We start from the raw sequence: 20,874 nt of genomic DNA, 5'->3' as shown, positions 1-20,874 counted from the left end.
TTGTTTTCAGTTCGATTGATTCGATTCTTTACAATTCTATGCTATTCAAAGCGATTCTTTTGTATTTGATTCGATTCGATTGTTTTCTTTTTGATTCGGTTCGATTCGTTTCTTTTCGATTCGATTCAATTCTTTTCGATTCGATTCTTTTCGATTCGATTTGATTCTTTTCGATTCTATTCTATTACTTTCTATTCCATTCGAATCGATTCGTTTTGATTGAATTCGATTCTTTTCGATTCGATTCAATTAGATTCTTTTCGATTGGATTCAATTTGTTTCGATTCGAATCAATTTGGTTCTTTTCGATTGGATTCCATTCGATTCTTTTCGATTTGATTCAATTCGATTCTTTTCGATTCTATTCATTTCGATGATTTTCGTTGAGATTAGATTCTTTTCGATTTGATTTTTTTCGGTTCGAGTCGATTCATTTCGCTTATTTTGGTTAGGATCAATTCAATTCGATTCTTTTTGATTTGATTTGTTTCTATTCGATTTCTTTCGATTCTATTCTATTGTATTCTTTTCGATTCCATTCCGTTCAATCCGATTCTTTTCGATTCGATTCGATTGTTTTAGATTTGATTCCATTCTTTCGATTCTATTTGATATGATTCTTTTCGATTCGATTTGATACGATACTTTTTATTTTGATTCGAATCGATTCTCTTCGGTTCGATTCGTTTTGATTCTTTTCGATTCAATTCTATTCGAATTTTTTCGATTTGATTCGATTCGATTCTTTTAGATTCTACTTGATTTGTTTCTTTTCGATTCGTTTTGATTCGATTCTTTTTGATTCATGTCGATTCGATTCGATTCTTTTGTTTCGATTCGATTCTTTTCAATTCGAATCTTTTCGTTACATGGAATTCGATTCTTTTCGATTTGACTCGATCCCGGGTCTCCAGGATCGCGCCCTGGGCTAAAGGCAGGCGCTAAACCGCAGCGCCACCCAGGGATCCCTCAATTCGATTCTTTTTTATTCGAATCTATTCGATTCTTTTTGATTCTATTCGATTTTTTTCGATTTGATTCGATTAGTTCCTTTTTGATTCAATTCAATTCATTTCTTTTGATTCAATTCAATTCGATTCTTTTGGATTCGATTCGATTCTTTTGGATTCGATTCTTTTGGATTCGAATCGAGTAGATTCTTTCCATTTCGATCGGATTCATTTCAATTCGATTCTTTTCGAATCGAATATTTTCGAATCAATTCGATACTTTTTGATTCGATTCGATTCTTTTCGTGTCGATTTGATTCTTTTCGATTCGATTCTTTTCTATTTGAATCGATTCGATTCTTTTCATTTCGATTCGATTTCATTCAATTCGATTCTTTTCGATCAATTCAATTTGTTTTCGATTTGATTCGATTCGATTCTTTTCTATTCTATTCAATTCGATTAGTTTCCATTCGATGATGCAATTGGATTCTTTTCGATTCGAGTCGATACGATACGATTCTTTTTGATTAGATACAATTCGATTCTTTTCGATTCGATTCGATTCTTTTCGATTCGATTCGACTCGATTTCATGCTTTTTGATTCGATTCGACTAGAATTTAATCGACTGATTCAATTTGATTCTTTTCTTTTCGGTTCGATTCTTTTCTATTCGATTTTTTTCTATTCAATTCGATTCTTTCAATTCGATTCGATTCGATTCTTGTCGTTTCAAATCGATTCGTTTCAATTCGAGTCTTTTCAGTTCGATTCTTTGCGATTCGATTCGATTTGATATTTTTAATTCGATTCGAGTCTTTTCGATTCGATTCGATTCTTTTCAATTCGATTCTTTTCGATTCGAGTCTTTTTGATTCGATTCATTTCGATTCGATTCGATTCTTTTCAATTCGATTTGATGCTTTTCCATTTGATCTGATTTGTTTCATTTCGATTCTTTTCGATTCAATTCGATTCTTTTCGATTCCATTAAATTTGATTCGATTCTTTTCTTTTCGATTGGATTCTTTTCGATTTGATTCCATTCAGTTCGATTCTTTTCGATTCGATTGGATTCTTTTCGATTTGATTCAATTCTTTCGATTCGATTTGATTTGATTCTTTTCGATTCGATTCAATACGATTCTTTTCATTTCGTTTCTAATCGATTCTCTTCGATTCATTTCGTTTCGATTCGTTTCGATTCTATTCGATTTTTTTCGATTCTATTCTATTCGATTCATTTTGAATCATTTCGATTTGATTCTGTTCGAGTGGTTACTATTACATTCTTTTCGATTTGATTCAATTCGATTCGAGTCTTTTTGATTCGAGTCTTTTCGACTCGATTCAATTCAATACGATTATTTTAGATTCGATTCGATTCGATTGTTTTCGTTTCGATTCGACTTTTTTTGATTCGATTCTTTTCGATTCGATTGTTTTCAGTTCGATTGATTCGATTCTTTACAATTCTATGCTATTCAAAGCGATTCTTTTGTATTTGATTCGATTCGATTGTTTTCTTTTTGATTCGGTTCGATTCGTTTCTTTTCGATTCGATTCAATTCTTTTCGATTCGATTCTTTTCGATTCGATTTGATTCTTTTCGATTCTATTCTATTACTTTCTATTCCATTCGAATCGATTCGTTTTGATTGAATTCGATTCTTTTCGATTCGATTCAATTAGATTCTTTTCGATTGGATTCAATTTGTTTCGATTCGAATCAATTTGGTTCTTTTCGATTGGATTCCATTCGATTCTTTTCGATTTGATTCAATTCGATTCTTTTCGATTCTATTCATTTCGATGATTTTCGTTGAGATTAGATTCTTTTCGATTTGATTTTTTTCGGTTCGAGTCGATTCATTTCGCTTATTTTGGTTAGGATCAATTCAATTCGATTCTTTTTGATTTGATTTGATTCTATTCGATTTCTTTCGATTCTATTCTATTCTTTTCGATTCTATTCCGTTCAATCCGATTCTTTTCGATTCGATTCGATTGTTTTAGATTTGATTCCATTCTTTCTATTCTATTTGATATGATTCTTTTCGATTCGATTTGATACGATACTTTTTATTTTGATTCGAATCGATTCTCTTCGGTTCGATTCGTTTTGATTCTTTTCGATTCAATTCTATTCGAATTTTTTCGATTTGATTCGATTCGATTCTTTTAGATTCTACTTGATTTGTTTCTTTTCGATTCGTTTTGATTCGATTCTTTTTGATTCATGTCGATTCGATTCGATTCTTTTGTTTCGATTCGATTCTTTTCAATTCGAATCTTTTCGTTACATGGAATTCGATTCTTTTCGATTTGACTCGATCCCGGGTCTCCAGGATCGCGCCCTGGGCCAAAGGCAGGCGCTAAACCGCAGCGCCACCCAGGGATCCCTCAATTCGATTCTTTTTTATTCGAATCTATTCGATTCTTTTTGATTCTATTCGATTTTTTTCGATTTGATTCGATTAGTTCCTTTTTGATTCAATTCAATTCATTTCTTTTGATTCAATTCAATTCGATTCTTTTGGATTCGATTCGATTCTTTTGGATTCGATTCTTTTGGATTCGAATCGAGTAGATTCTTTCCATTTCGATCGGATTCATTTCAATTCGATTCTTTTCGAATCGAATATTTTCGAATCAATTCGATACTTTTTGATTCGATTCGATTCTTTTCGTGTCGATTTGATTCTTTTCGATTCGATTCTTTTCTATTTGAATCGATTCGATTCTTTTCATTTCGATTCGATTTGATTCAATTCGATTCTTTTCGATCAATTCAATTTGTTTTCGATTTGATTCGATTCGATTCTTTTCTATTCTATTCAATTCGATTAGTTTCCATTCGATGATGCAATTGGATTCTTTTCGATTCGAGTCGATACGATACGATTCTTTTTGATTAGATACAATTCGATTCTTTTCGATTCGATTCGATTCTTTTCGATTCGATTCGACTCGATTTCATGCTTTTTGATTCGATTCGACTAGAATTTATTTTTTTTTATTTTTTATTTTTTAAATTTTTATTTATTTATGACAGTCACACAGAGAGAGAGAGAGGGGCAGAGACACAGGCAGAGGGAGAAGCAGGCTCCATGTACCGGGAGCCCGACGTGGGATTCGATCCCGGGTCTCCAGGATCGCGCCCTGGGCCAAAGGCAGGCGCCAAACCGCTGCGCCACCCAGGGATCCCTCGACTAGAATTTAATCGACTGATTCAATTTGATTCTTTTCTTTTCGGTTCGATTCTTTTCTATTCGATTTTTTTCTATTCAATTCGATTCTTTCAATTCGATTCGATTCGATTCTTGTCGTTTCAAATCGATTCGTTTCAATTCGATTCTTTTCAGTTCGATTCTTTGCGATTCGATTCGATTTGATATTTTTAATTCGATTCGAGTCTTTTCGATTCGATTCGATTCTTTTCAATTCGATTCTTTTCGATTCGAGTCTTTTTGATTCGATTCATTTCGATTCGATTCGATTCTTTTCAATTCGATTTGATGCTTTTCCATTTGATCTGATTTGTTTCATTTCGATTCTTTTCGATTCAATTCGATTCTTTTCGATTCCATTAAATTTGATTCGATTCTTTTCTTTTCGATTGGATTCTTTTCGATTTGATTCCATTCAGTTCGATTCTTTTCGATTCGATTGGATTCTTTTCGATTTGATTCAATTCTTTCGATTCGATTTGATTTGATTCTTTTCGATTCGATTCAATACGATTCTTTTCATTTCGTTTCTAATCGATTCTCTTCGATTCATTTCGTTTCGATTCGTTTCGATTCTATTCGATTTTTTTCGATTCTATTCTATTCGATTCATTTTGAATCATTTCGATTTGATTCTGTTCGAGTGGTTACTATTACATTCTTTTCGATTTGATTCAATTCGATTCGAGTCTTTTTGATTCGAGTCTTTTCGACTCGATTCAATTCAATACGATTCTTTTAGATTCGATTCGATTCGATTGTTTTCGTTTCGATTCGACTTTTTTTGATTCGATTCTTTTCGATTCGATTGTTTTCAGTTCGATTGATTCGATTCTTTACAATTCTATGCTATTCAAAGCGATTCTTTTGTATTTGATTCGATTCGATTGTTTTCTTTTTGATTCGGTTCGATTCGTTTCTTTTCGATTCGATTCAATTCTTTTCGATTCGATTCTTTTCGATTCGATTTGATTCTTTTCGATTCTATTCTATTACTTTCTATTCCATTCGAATCGATTCGTTTTGATTGAATTCGATTCTTTTCGATTCGATTCAATTAGATTCTTTTCGATTGGATTCAATTTGTTTCGATTCGAATCAATTTGGTTCTTTTCGATTGGATTCCATTCGATTCTTTTCGATTTGATTCAATTCGATTCTTTTCGATTCTATTCATTTCGATGATTTTCGTTGAGATTAGATTCTTTTCGATTTGATTTTTTTCGGTTCGAGTCGATTCATTTCGCTTATTTTGGTTAGGATCAATTCAATTCGATTCTTTTTGATTTGATTTGTTTCTATTCGATTTCTTTCGATTCTATTCTATTGTATTCTTTTCGATTCCATTCCGTTCAATCCGATTCTTTTCGATTCGATTCGATTGTTTTGCATTTGATTCCATTCTTTCAATTCTATTTGATATGATTCTTTTCGATTCGATTTGATACGATACTTTTTATTTTGATTCGAATCGATTCTCTTCGGTTCGATTCGTTTTGATTCTTTTCGATTCAATTCTATTCGAATTTTTTCGATTTGATTCGATTCGATTCTTTTAGATTCTACTTGATTTGTTTCTTTTCGATTCGTTTTGATTCGATTCTTTTTGATTCATGTCGATTCGATTCGATTCTTTTGTTTCGATTCGATTCTTTTCAATTCGAATCTTTTCGTTACATGGAATTCGATTCTTTTCGATTTGACTCGATCCCGGGTCTCCAGGATCGCGCCCTGGGCCAAAGGCAGGCGCTAAACCGCAGCGCCACCCAGGGATCCCTCAATTCGATTCTTTTTTATTCGAATCTATTCGATTCTTTTTGATTCTATTCGATTTTTTTCGATTTGATTCGATTAGTTCCTTTTTGATTCAATTCAATTCATTTCTTTTGATTCAATTCAATTCGATTCTTTTGGATTCGATTCGATTCTTTTGGATTCGATTCTTTTGGATTCGAATCGAGTAGATTCTTTCCATTTCGATCGGATTCATTTCAATTCGATTCTTTTCGAATCGAATATTTTCGAATCAATTCGATACTTTTTGATTCGATTCGATTCTTTTCGTGTCGATTTGATTCTTTTCGATTCGATTCTTTTCTATTTGAATCGATTCGATTCTTTTCATTTCGATTCGATTTGATTCAATTCGATTCTTTTCGATCAACTCAATTTGTTTTCGATTTGATTCGATTCGATTCTTTTCTATTCTATTCAATTCGATTAGTTTCCATTCGATGATGCAATTGGATTCTTTTCGATTCGAGTCGATACGATACGATTCTTTTTGATTAGATACAATTCGATTCTTTTCGATTCGATTCGATTCTTTTCGATTCGATTCGACTCGATTTCATGCTTTTTGATTCGATTCGACTAGAATTTATTTTTTTTTATTTTTTATTTTTTAAATTTTTATTTATTTATGACAGTCACACAGAGAGAGAGAGAGGGGCAGAGACACAGGCAGAGGGAGAAGCAGGCTCCATGTACCGGGAGCCCGACGTGGGATTCGATCCCGGGTCTCCAGGATCGCGCCCTGGGCCAAAGGCAGGCGCCAAACCGCTGCGCCACCCAGGGATCCCTCGACTAGAATTTAATCGACTGATTCAATTTGATTCTTTTCTTTTCGGTTCGATTCTTTTCTATTCGATTTTTTTCTATTCAATTCGATTCTTTCAATTCGATTCGATTCGATTCTTGTCGTTTCAAATCGATTCGTTTCAATTCGATTCTTTTCAGTTCGATTCTTTGCGATTCGATTCGATTTGATATTTTTAATTCGATTCGAGTCTTTTCGATTCGATTCGATTCTTTTCAATTCGATTCTTTTCGATTCGAGTCTTTTTGATTCGATTCATTTCGATTCGATTCGATTCTTTTCAATTCGATTTGATGCTTTTCCATTTGATCTGATTTGTTTCATTTCGATTCTTTTCGATTCAATTCGATTCTTTTCGATTCCATTAAATTTGATTCGATTCTTTTCTTTTCGATTGGATTCTTTTCGATTTGATTCCATTCAGTTCGATTCTTTTCGATTCGATTGGATTCTTTTCGATTTGATTCAATTCTTTCGATTCGATTTGATTTGATTCTTTTCGATTCGATTCAATACGATTCTTTTCATTTCGTTTCTAATCGATTCTCTTCGATTCATTTCGTTTCGATTCGTTTCGATTCTATTCGATTTTTTTCGATTCTATTCTATTCGATTCATTTTGAATCATTTCGATTTGATTCTGTTCGAGTGGTTACTATTACATTCTTTTCGATTTGATTCAATTCGATTCGAGTCTTTTTGATTCGAGTCTTTTCGACTCGATTCAATTCAATACGATTCTTTTAGATTCGATTCGATTCGATTGTTTTCGTTTCGATTCGACTTTTTTTGATTCGATTCTTTTCGATTCGATTGTTTTCAGTTCGATTGATTCGATTCTTTACAATTCTATGCTATTCAAAGCGATTCTTTTGTATTTGATTCGATTCGATTGTTTTCTTTTTGATTCGGTTCGATTCGTTTCTTTTCGATTCGATTCAATTCTTTTCGATTCGATTCTTTTCGATTCGATTTGATTCTTTTCGATTCTATTCTATTACTTTCTATTCCATTCGAATCGATTCGTTTTGATTGAATTCGATTCTTTTCGATTCGATTCAATTAGATTCTTTTCGATTGGATTCAATTTGTTTCGATTCGAATCAATTTGGTTCTTTTCGATTGGATTCCATTCGATTCTTTTCGATTTGATTCAATTCGATTCTTTTCGATTCTATTCATTTCGATGATTTTCGTTGAGATTAGATTCTTTTCGATTTGATTTTTTTCGGTTCGAGTCGATTCATTTCGCTTATTTTGGTTAGGATCAATTCAATTCGATTCTTTTTGATTTGATTTGTTTCTATTCGATTTCTTTCGATTCTATTCTATTGTATTCTTTTCGATTCCATTCCGTTCAATCCGATTCTTTTCGATTCGATTCGATTGTTTTAGATTTGATTCCATTCTTTCGATTCTATTTGATATGATTCTTTTCGATTCGATTTGATACGATACTTTTTATTTTGATTCGAATCGATTCTCTTCGGTTCGATTCGTTTTGATTGTTTTCGATTCAATTCTATTCGAATTTTTTCGATTTGATTCGATTCGATTCTTTTAGATTCTACTTGATTTGTTTCTTTTCGATTCGTTTTGATTCGATTCTTTTTGATTCATGTCGATTCGATTCGATTCTTTTGTTTCGATTCGATTCTTTTCAATTCGAATCTTTTCGTTACATGGAATTCGATTCTTTTCGATTTGACTCTTTATGATTTTTTTCAACGCGATTCAATTCGATTCGTTTTTTTATGATAGTCACAGAGAGAGACAGAGAGGCAGAGACACAGGCAGAGGGAGAAGCAGGCTCCATGCACCGGGAGCCCGATGTGGGATTCGATCCCGGGTCTCCAGGATCGCGCCCTGGGCCAAAGGCAGGCGCTAAACCGCTGCGCCACCCAGGGATCCCTCAATTCGATTCTTTTTTATTCGAATCTATTCGATTCTTTTTGATTCGATTTGATTCTATTCGAGTTTTTTCGATTTGATTCGATTACTTCCTTTTTGGTTCAATTCAATTCATTTCTTTTGAATCAATTCAATTCCATTCTTTTGGATTCGATTCGATTCTTTTGGATTCGATTCTTTTGGATTCGAATCGAGTAGATTCTTTTCATTTCGATCGGATTCATTTCAATTCGATTCTTTTCGATTCGAATGTTTTCGAATCCTTTCGATACTTTTTGATTTGATTCGATTCTTTTCGTGTCGATTTGATTCTTTTCGATTCGATTCTTTTCTATTTGAATCGATTCGATTCTTTTCATTTCGATTCGATTTGATTCAATTCGATTCTTTTCGATCAATTCAATTTGATTGTTTTCGATTTGATTCGATTCGATTCTTTTCTATTCTATTCAATTCGATTAGTTTCCATTCGATGATGCAATAGGATTCTTTTCGATTCGAGTCGATACGATTCGATTCTTTTTGATTAGATACAATTCGATTCTTTTCGATTCGATTCGATTCTTTTCGATTCGATTCGACTCGATTTCATGCTTTTTGATTCGATTCGACTAGAATTTAATCGACTGATTCAATTTGATTCTTTTCTTTTCGGTTCGATTATTTTCTATTCGATTTTTTTCTATTCAATTCGATTCTTTCAATTCGATTCGATTCGATTCTTTTCGTTTCAAATCGATTCGTTTCAATTCGAGTCTTTTCAATTCGATTCTTTGCGATTCGATTCGATTTGATATTTTTAATTCGATTCGAGTCTTTTCGATTCGATTCGATTCTTTTCAATTCGATTCTTTTCGATTCGAGTCTTTTTGATTCGATTCATTTCGATTCGATTCGATTCTTTTCAATTCGATTTGATGCTTTTCCATTTGATCTGATTTGTTTCATTTCGATTCTTTTCGATTCAATTCGATTCTTTTCGATTCCATTAAATTTGATTCGATTCTTTTCGATTCGATTCGATTCTTTTCGATTTGATTCCATTCAGTTCGATTCTTTTCGATTCGATTGGATTCTTTTCGATTTGATTCAATTCTTTCGATTCGATTTGATTTGATTCTTTTCGATTCGATTCAATACGATTCTTTTCATTTCGATTCTAATCGATTCTCTTCGATTCATTTCGTTTCGATTCGTTTCGATTCGTTTCGATTTTTTTCGATTCTATTCTATTCGATTCATTTTGAATCATTTCGATTTGATTCTGTTCGAGTGGTTTCTATTAGATTCTTTTCGATTTGATTCAATTCGATTCGAGTCTTTTTGATTCGAGTCTTTTCGACTCGATTCAATTCAATACGGTTCTTTTAGATTCGATTCGGTTGTTTTCGTTTCGATTCGACTTTTTTTGATTCGATTCTTTTCGATTCGATTGTTTTCAATTCGATTGATTCGATTCTTTTCAATTCTATGCTATTCAAAGCGATTCTTTTGTATTTGATTCGATTCGATTGTTTTCTTTTTGATTCGGTTCGATTCGTTTCTTTTCGATTCGATTCAATTCTTTTCGATTCGATTCTTTTCGATTCGATTTGATTCTTTTCGATTCTATTCTATTCTATCCTTTTCTATTCTATTCGAATCGATTCGTTTTGATTGAATTCGATTCTTTTCGATTCGATTCAATTAGATTCTTTTTGATTGGATTCAATTTGTTTCGAGTCGAATCAATTTGATTCTTTTCGATTGGATTCCATTCGATTCTTTTCGATTTGATTCAATTCGATTCTTTTCGATTCTATTCATTTCGATGATTTTCGTTGAGATTAGATTCTTTTCGATTTGATTTTTTTCGGTTCGAGTCGATTCATTTCGCTTATTTTGGTTAGGATCAATTCAATTCGATTCTTTTTGATTTGATTTGATTCTATTCGATTTCTTTCGATTCTATTCTATTCTTTTCCATTCTATTCCATTCAATCCGATTCTTTTCGATTCGATTCGATTGTTTTAGATTTGATTCCATTCTTTCGATTCTATTTGATATGATTCTTTTCGATTCGATTTGATACGATACTTTTCATTTTGATTCGAATCGATTCTCTTCGGTTCGATTCGTTTTGATTCTTTTCGATTCAATTCTATTCGAATTTTTTCGATTTGATTCGATTCGATTCTTTTAGATTCTACTTGATTTGTTTCTTTTCGATTCGTTTTGATTCGATTCTTTTTGATTCATGTCGATTCGATTCGATTCTTTTGTTTCGATTCGATTCTTTTCAATTCGAATCTTTTCGTTACATGGAATTCGATTCTTTTCGATTTGATTCTTTATGATTTTTTTCAACTCGATTCAATTCGATTCTTTTTTTTATGATAGTCACAGAGAGAGAGAGAGGCAGAGACACAGGCAGAGGGAGAAGCAGGCTCCATGCACCAGGAGCCCGATGTGGGATTCGATCCCGGGTCTCCAGGATCGCGCCCTGGGCCAAAGGCAGGCGCTAAACCGCTGCGCCACTCAGGGATCCCTCAATTCGATTCTTTTTTATTCGAATCTATTCGATTCTTTTTGATTCGATTTGATTCTATTCGAGTTTTTTCGATTTGATTCGATTACTTCCTTTTTGATTCAATTCAATTCATTTCTTTTGATTCAATTCAATTCGATTCTTTTGGATTCGATTCGATTCTTTTGGATTCGATTCTTTGGATTCGAATCGAGTAGATTCTTTTCATTTCGATCGGATTTATTTCAATTCGATTCTTTTCGATTCGAATGTTTTCGAATCAATTCGATACTTTTTGATTCGATTCGATTCTTTTCGTGTCAATTTTATTCTTTTCGATTCGATTCCTTTCTATTTGAATCGATTCGATTCTTTTCATTTCAATTCGATTTGATTCAATTCGATTCTTTTCGATCAATTCAATTTGATTGTTTTCGATTTGATTCGATTCGATTCTTTTCTATTCTATTCAATTCGATTAGTTTCCATTCGATGATGCAATTGGATTCTTTTCGATTCGAGTCGATACGATTCGATTCTTTTTGATTAGATACAATTCGATTCTTTTCGATTCGATTCGATTCTTTTCGATTCGATTCGACTCGATTTCATTCTTTTTGATTCGATTCGACTAGAATTTAATCGACTGTTTCAATTTGATTCTTTTATTTTCGGTTCGATTCTTTTCTATTCGATTTTTTTCTATTCAATTCGATTCTTTCAATTCGATTCGATTCAATTCGATTCGATTCTTTTCGTTTCAAATCGATTCGTTTCAATTCGAGTCTTTTCAATTCGATTCTTTGCGATTCGATTCGATTTGATATTTTTAATTCGATTCGAGTCTTTTCGATTCGATTCGATTCTTTTCAATTCGAGTCTTTTCCATTCGAGTCTTTTTGATTCGATTCATTTCGATCTCATTCGATTCTTTTCAATTCGATTTGATGCTTTTCCATTTGATCTGATTTGTTTCATTTCGATTCTTTTCGATTCAATTCGATTCTTTTCGATTCCATTAAATTTGATTCGATTCTTTTCGATTCGATTCGATTCTTTTCGATTTGATTCCATTCAGTTCGATTCTTTTCGATTCGATTGGATTCTTTTCGATTTGATTCAATTCTTTCGATTCGATTTGATTTGATTCTTTTCGATTCGATTCAATACGATTCTTTTCATTTCGATTCTAATCGATTCTCTTCGATTCATTTCGTTTCGATTCGTTTCGATTCGTTTCGATTTTTTTCGATTCTATTCTATTCGATTCATTTTAAATCATTTCGATTTGATTCTGTTCGAGTGGTTTCTATTAGATTCTTTTCGATTTGATTCAATTCGATTCGAGTCTTTTTGATTCGAGTCTTTTCGACTCGATTCAATTCAATACGGTTCTTTTAGATTCGATTCGATTGTTTTCGTTTCGATTCGACTTTTTTTGATTCGATTCTTTTCGATTCGATTGTTTTCAATTCGATTGATTCGATTCTTTTCAATTCTATGCTATTCAAAGCGATTCTTTTGTATTTGATTCGATTCGATTGTTTTCTTTTTGATTCGGTTCGATTCGTTTCTTTTCGATTCGATTCAATTCTTTTCGATTCGATTCTTTTCGATTCGATTTGATTCTTTTCGATTCTATTCTATTCTATCCTTTTCTATTCTATTCGAATCGATTCGTTTTGATTGAATTCGATTCTTTTCGATTCGATTCAATTAGATTCTTTTCGATTGGATTCAATTTGTTTCGATTCGAATCAATTTGATTCTTTTCGATTGGATTCCATTCGATTCTTTTCGATTCTATTCATTTCGATGATTTTCGTTGAGATTAGATTCTTTTCGATTTGATTTTTTTCGGTTCGAGTCGATTCATTTCGCTTATTTTGGTTAGGATCAATTCAATTCGATTCTTTTTGATTTGATTTGTTTCTATTCGATTTCTTTCGATTCTATTCTATTGTATTCTTTTCGATTCCATTCCGTTCAATTCGATTCTTTTCGATTCGATTCGATTGTTTTGGATTTGATTCCATTCTTTCGATTCTATTTGATATGATTCTTTTCGATTCGATTTGATACGATACTTTTCATTTTGATTCGAATCGATTCTCTTCGGTTCGATTCGTTTTGATTCTTTTCGATTCAATTCTATTCGAATTTTTTCGATTTGATTCGATTCGATTCTTTTAGATTCTACTTGATTTGTTTCTTTTCGATTCGTTTTGATTCGATTCTTTTTGATTCATGTCGATTCGATTCGATTCTTTTGTTTCGATTCGATTCTTTTCAATTCGAATCTTTTCGTTACATGGAATTCGATTCTTTTCGATTTGATTCTTTATGATTTTTTTCAACTCGATTCAATTCGATTCTTTTTTTTATGATAGTCACAGAGAGAGAGAGAGGCAGAGACACAGGCAGAGGGAGAAGCCGGCTCCATGCACCAGGAGCCCGATGTGGGATTCGATCCCGGGTCTCCAGGATCGCGCCCTGGGCCAAAGGCAGGCGCTAAACCGCTGCGCCACTCAGGGATCCCTCAATTCGATTCTTTTTTATTCGAATCTATTCGATTCTTTTTGATTCGATTTGATTCTATTCGAGTTTTTTCGATTTGATTCGATTACTTCCTTTTTGATTCAATTCAATTCACTTCTTTTGATTCAATTCAATTCCATTCTTTTGGATTCGATTCGATTCTTTTGGATTCGATTCTTTTGGATTCGAATCGAGTAGATTCTTTTCATTTCGATCGGATCATTTTAATTCGATTCTTTTCGATTCGAATGTTTTCGAATCAATTCGATACTTTTTGATTCGATTCGATTCTTTTCGTGTCGATTTGATTCTTTTCGATTAGATTCTTTTCTATTTGAATCGATTCGATTCTTTTCATTTCGATTCGATTTGATTCAATTCGATTCTTTTCGATCAATTCAATTTGATTGTTTTCGATTTGATTCGATTCGATTCTTTTCTATTCTATTCAATTCGATTATTTTCCATTCGATGATGCAATTGGATTCTTTTCGATTCGATTCGACTCGATTTCATGCTTTTTGATTCGATTCGACTAGAATTTAATCGACTGATTCAATTTGATTCTTTTCTTTTCGGTTCGATTCTTTTCTATTCGATTTTTTTCTATTCAATTCGATTCTTTCAATTCGATTCGATTCAATTCGATTCTTTTCGTTTCAAATCGATTCGTTTCAATTCGAGTCTTTTCAATTCGATTCTTTGTGATTCGATTCGATTTGATATTTTTAATTCGATTCGAGTCTTTTCGATTCGCTTCGATTCTTTTCAATTCGATTCTTTTCGATTCGAGTCTTTTTGATTCGATTCATTTCGATTTGATTCGATTCTTTTCAATTCGATTTGATGCATTTCCATTTGATCTGATTTGTTTCATTTCGATTCTTTTCGATTCAATTCGATTCTTTTCGATTCCATTCAATTTGATTCGATTCTTTTCGATTCGATTCGATTCTTTTCGATTTGATTCCATTCAGTTCGATTCTTTTCGATTCGATTGGATTCTTTTCGATTTGATTCAATTCTTTCGATTCGATTTGATTTGATTCTTTTCGATTCGATTCAATACGATTCTTTTCATTTCGATTCTAATCGATTCTCTTCGATTCATTTCGTTTCGATTCTATTCGATTTTTTTCGATTCTATTCTATTCGATTCATTTTGAATCATTTCGATTTGATGCTGTTCGAGTGGTTTCTATTAGAATCTTTTCGATTTGATTCAATTCGATTCGAGTCTTTTTGATTCGAGTCTTTTCGACTCGATTCAATTCAATACGATTCTTTTAGATTCGATTCGATTGTTTTCGTTTCGATTCGACTTTTTTTGATTCGATTCTTTTCGATTCGATTGTTTTCATTTCGATTGATTCGATTCTTTTCAATTCTATGCTATTCAAAGCGATTCTTTTGTATTTGATTCGATTCGATTGTTTTCTTTTTGATTCGGTTCGATTCGTTTCTTTTCGATTCGATTCAATTCTTTTCGATTCGATTCTTTTCGATTCGATTTGATTCTTTTCGATTCTATTCTATTCTATTCTATTCCATTCGAATCGATTCGTTTTGATTGAATTCGATTCTTTTCTATTCGATTCAATTAGATTCTTTTCGATTGGATTCAATTTGTTTCGAGTCGAATCAATTTGATTCTTTTCGATTGGATTCCATTCGATTCTTTTCGATTTGATTCAATTCGATTCTTTTCGATTCTATTCATTTCGATGATTTTCGTTGAGATTAGATGCTTCTCGATTTGATTTTTTTCGGTTCGAGTCGATTCATTTCGCTTATTTTGGTTAGGATCAATTCAATTCGATTCTTTTTGATTTGATTTGATTCTATTCGATTTCTTTCGACTCTATTCTATTCTTTTCGATTCTATTCCATTCAATCCGATTCTTTTCGATTCGATTCGATTGTTTTAGATGTGATTCCATTCTTTCGATTCTATTTGATATGATTCTTTTCGATTCGATTTGATACGATACATTTAATTTTGATTCGAATCGATTCTCTTCGGTTCGATTCGTTTTGATTCTTTTCGATTCAATTCTATTCGAAATTGTTCGATTTGATTCGATTCGATTCTTTTAGATTCTACTTGATTTGTTTCTTTTCGATTCGTTTTGATTCGATTCTTTTTGATTCAGTCGATTCGATTCGAGTCTTTTGTTTCGATTCGATTCGTTCAATTCGAATCTTTTCGTTACATGGAATTCGATTCTTTTCGATTTGACTCTTTATGATTTTTTTCAACGCGATTCAATTCGATTCTTTTTTTTATGATAGTCACAGAGAGAAACAGAGAGGCAGAGACACAGGCAGAGGGAGAAGCAGGCTCCATGCACCGGGAGCCCGATGTGGGATTCGATCCCGGGTGTCCAGGATCGCGCCCTGGGCCAAAGGCAGGCGCTAAACCGCTGCGCCACCCAGGGATCCCTCAATTCGATTCTTTTTTATTCGAATCTATTCGATTCTTTTTGATTCGATTTGATTCTATTCGAGTTTTTTCGATTTGATTCGATTACTTCCTTTTTGGTTCAATTCAATTCATTTCTTTTGAATCAATTCAATTCCATTCTTTTGGATTCGATTCGATTCTTTTGGATTCGATTCTTTTGGATTCGAATCGAGTAGATTCTTTTCATTTCGATCGGATTCATTTCAATTCGATTCTTTTCGATTCGAATGTTTTCGAATCCTTTCGATACTTTTTGATTTGATTCGATTCTTTTCGTGTCGATTTGATTCTTTTCGATTCGATTCTTTTCTATTTGAATCGATTCGATTCTTTTCATTTCGATTCGATTTGATTCAATTCGATTCTTTTCGATCAATTCAATTTGATTGTTTTCGATTTGATTCGATTCGATTCTTTTCTATTCTATTCAATTCGATTAGTTTCCATTCGATGATGCAATAGGATTCTTTTCGATTCGAGTCGATACGATTCGATTCTTTTTGATTAGATACAATTCGATTCTTTTCGATTCGATTCGATTCTTTTCGATTCGATTCGACTCGATTTCATGCTTTTTGATTCGATTCGACTAGAATTTAATCGACTGATTCAATTTGATTCTTTTCTTTTCGGTTCGATTCTTTTCTATTCGATTTTTTTCTATTCAATTCGATTCTTTCAATTCGATTCGATTCGATTCTTGTCGTTTCAAATCGATTCGGTTCAATTCGAGTCTTTTCAATTCGATTCTTTGCGATTCGATTCGATTTGATATTTTTAATTCGATTCGAGTCTTTTCGATTCGATTCGATTCTTTTCAATTCGATTCTTTTCGATTCGAGTCTTTTTGATTCGATTCATTTCGATTCGATTCGATTCTTTTCAATTCGATTTGATGCTTTTCCATTTGATCTGATTTGTTTCATTTCGATTCTTTTCGATTCAATTCGATTCTTTTCGATTCCATTAAATTTGATTCGATTCTTTTCTTTTCGATTGGATTCTTTTCGATTTGATTCCATTCAGTTCGATTCTTTTCGATTCGATTGGATTCTTTTCGATTTGATTCAATTCTTTCGATTCGATTTGATTTGATTCTTTTCGATTCGATTCAATATGATTCTTTTCATTTCGATTCTAATCGATTCTCTTCGATTCATTTCGTTTCGATTCTATTCGATTTTTTTCGATTCTATTCAATTCGATTCATTTTGAATCATTTCGATTTGATTCTGTTCGAGTGGTTTCTATTAGAATCTTTTCGATTTGATTCAATTCGATTCGAGTCTTTTTGATTCGAGTCTTTTCGACTCGATTCAATTCAATACGATTCTTTTAGATTCGATTCGATTGTTTTCGTTTCGATTCGACTTTTTTTGATTCGATTCTTTTCGATTCGATTGTTTTCATTTCGATTGATTCGATTCTTTTCAATTCTATGCTATTCAAAGCGATTCTTTTGTATTTGATTCGATTCGATTGTTTTCTTTTTGATTCGGTTCGATTCGTTTCTTTTCGATTCGATTCAATTCTTTTCGATTCGATTCTTTTCGATTCGATTTGATTCTTTTCGATTCTATTCTATTCTATTCTATTCCATTCGAATCGATTCGTTTTGATTGAATTCGATTCTTTTCGATTCGATTCAATTAGATTCTTTTCGATTGGATTCAATTTGTTTCGAGTCGAATCAATTTGATTCTTTTCGATTGGATTCCATTCGATTCTTTTCGATTTGATTCAATTCGATTCTTTTCGATTCTATTCATTTCGATGATTTTCGTTGAGATTAGATGCTTCTCGATTTGATTTTTTTCGGTTCGAGTCGATTCATTTCGCTTATTTTGGTTAGGATCAATTCAATTCGATTCTTTTTGATTTGATTTGATTCTATTCGATTTCTTTCGATTCTATTCTATTCTTTTCGATTCTATTCCATTCAATCCGATTCTTTTCGATTCGATTCGATTGTTTTAGATTTGATTCCATTCTTTCGATTCTATTTGATATGATTCTTTTCGATTCGATTTGATACGATACTTTTCATTTTGATTCGAATCGATTCTCTTCGGTTCGATTCGTTTTGATTCTTTTCGATTCAATTGTATTCGAATTTTTTCGATTTGATTCGATTCGATTCTTTTAGATTCTACTTGATTTGTTTCTTTTCGATTCGTTTTGATTTGATTCTTTTTGATTCATGTCGATTCGATTCGATTCTTTTGTTTCGATTCGATTCTTTTCAATTCGAATCTTTTCGTTACATGGAATTCGATTCTTTTCGATTTGATTCTTTATGATTTTTTTCAACTCGATTCAATTCGATTCTTTTTTTTATGATAGTCACAGAGAGAGAGAGAGGCAGAGACACAGGCAGAGGGAGAAGCAGGCTCCATGCACCAGGAGCCCGATGTGGGATTCGATCCCGGGTCTCCAGGATCGCGCCCTGGGCCAAAGGCAGGCGCTAAACCGCTGCGCCACTCAGGGATCCCTCAATTCGATTCTTTTTTATTCGAATCTATTCGATTCTTTTTGATTCGATTTGATTCTATTCGAGTTTTTTCGATTTGATTCGATTACTTCCTTTTTGATTCAATTCAATTCATTTCTTTTGATTCAATTCAACTCGATTCTTTTGGATTCGATTCGATTCTTTTGGATTCGATTCTTTGGATTCGAATCGAGTAGATTCTTTTCATTTCGATCGGATTTATTTCAATTCGATTCTTTTCGATTCGAATGTTTTCGAATCAATTCGATACTTTTTGATTCGATTCGATTCTTTTCGTGTCAATTTTATTCTTTTCGATTCGATTCCTTTCTATTTGAATCGATTCGATTCTTTTCATTTCAATTCGATTTGATTCAATTCGATTCTTTTCGATCAATTCAATTTGATTGTTTTCGATTTGATTCGATTCGATTCTTTTCTATTCTATTCAATTCGATTAGTTTCCATTCGATGATGCAATTGGATTCTTTTCGATTCGAGTCGATACGATTCGATTCTTTTTGATTAGATACAATTCGATTCTTTTCGATTCGATTCGAATCTTTTCGATTCGATTCGACTCGATTTCATTCTTTTTGATTCGATTCGACTAGAATTTAATCGACTGTTTCAATTTGATTCTTTTATTTCCGGTTCGATTCTTTTCTATTCGATTTTTTTCTATTCAATTCGATTCTTTCAATTCGATTCGATTCAATTCGATTCGATTCTTTTCGTTTCAAATCGATTCGTTTCAATTCGAGTCTTTTCAATTCGATTCTTTGCGATTCGATTCGATTTGATATTTTTAATTCGATTCGAGTCTTTTCGATTCGATTCGATTCTTTTCAATTCGAGTCTTTTCGATTCGAGTCTTTTTGATTCGATTCATTTCGATCTCATTCGATTCTTTTCAATTCGATTTGATGCTTTTCCATTTGATCTGATTTGTTTCATTTCGATTCTTTTCGATTCAATTCGATTCTTTTCGATTCCATTAAATTTGATTCGATTCTTTTCGATTCGATTCTTTTCCATTTGATTCCATACAGTTCGATTCTTTTCGATTCGATTGGATTCTTTTCGATTCGATTTGATTTGATTCTTTTCGATTCGATTCAACACGATTCTTTTCATTTCGATTCTAATCGATTCTCTTCGATTCATTTCGTTTCGATTCGTTTCGATTTTTTTCGATTCTATTCTATTCGATTCATTTTGAATCATTTCGATTTGATTCTGTTCGAGTGGTTTCTATTAGATTCTTTTCGATTTGATTCAATTCGATTCGAGTCTTTTTGATTCGAGTCTTTTCGACTCGATTCAATTCAATACGGTTCTTTTAGATTCGATTCGATTGTTTTCGTTTCGATTCGACTTTTTTTGATTCGATTCTTTTCGATTCGATTGTTTTCAATTCGATTGATTCGATTCTTTTCAATTCTATGCTATTCAAAGCGATTCTTTGGTATTTGATTCGATTCGATTGTTTTCTTTTTGATTCGGTTCGAATCGATACTTTTCGATTCGATTCAATTCTTTTCGAATCGATTTGATTCTTTTCGATTCTATTCTATTCTATTCTTTTCTATTCCATTCGAATCGATTCGTTTTGATTGAAATCGATTCTTTTCCATTCGATTCAATTAGATTCTTTTCGATTGGATTCAATTTGTTTCGATTCGAATCAATTTGATTCTTTTCGATTGGATTCCATTCGATTCTTTTCGATTTGATTCAATTCGATTCTTTTCGATTCTATTCATTTCGATTATTTTCGTTGAGATTAGATTCCTTTCGATTTGATTTTTTTCGGTTCGAGTCGATTCCTTTCGCTTATTTTGGTTAGCATCAATTCAATTCGATTCTTTTTGATTTGATTTGATTCTATTCGATTTCTTTCGAGTCTATTATATTCTTTTCGATTCTATTCCATTCAATCCGATTCTTTTCGATTCGATTCAATTGTTTTAGATTTGATTCCATTCTTTCGATTCTATTTGATATGATTCTTTTCGATTCGATTTGATACGATACTTTTTATTTTGATTCGAATCGATTCTCTTCGGTTCGATTCGTTTTGATTCTTTTCGATTCAATTCTATTCGAATATTTTCGATTTGATTCGATTCGATTCTTTTAGATTCTACTTGATTTGTTTCTTTTCAATTCATTTTGTTTC

This window comes from Canis aureus, chromosome 33 (genome assembly GCF_053574225.1).
Source record: "Canis aureus isolate CA01 chromosome 33, VMU_Caureus_v.1.0, whole genome shotgun sequence".
NCBI lineage: Eukaryota > Metazoa > Chordata > Mammalia > Carnivora > Canidae > Canis > Canis aureus.
The sequence above is the reverse complement of the archived record's forward strand: the minus strand, read 5'-3'. Positions refer to the sequence as shown.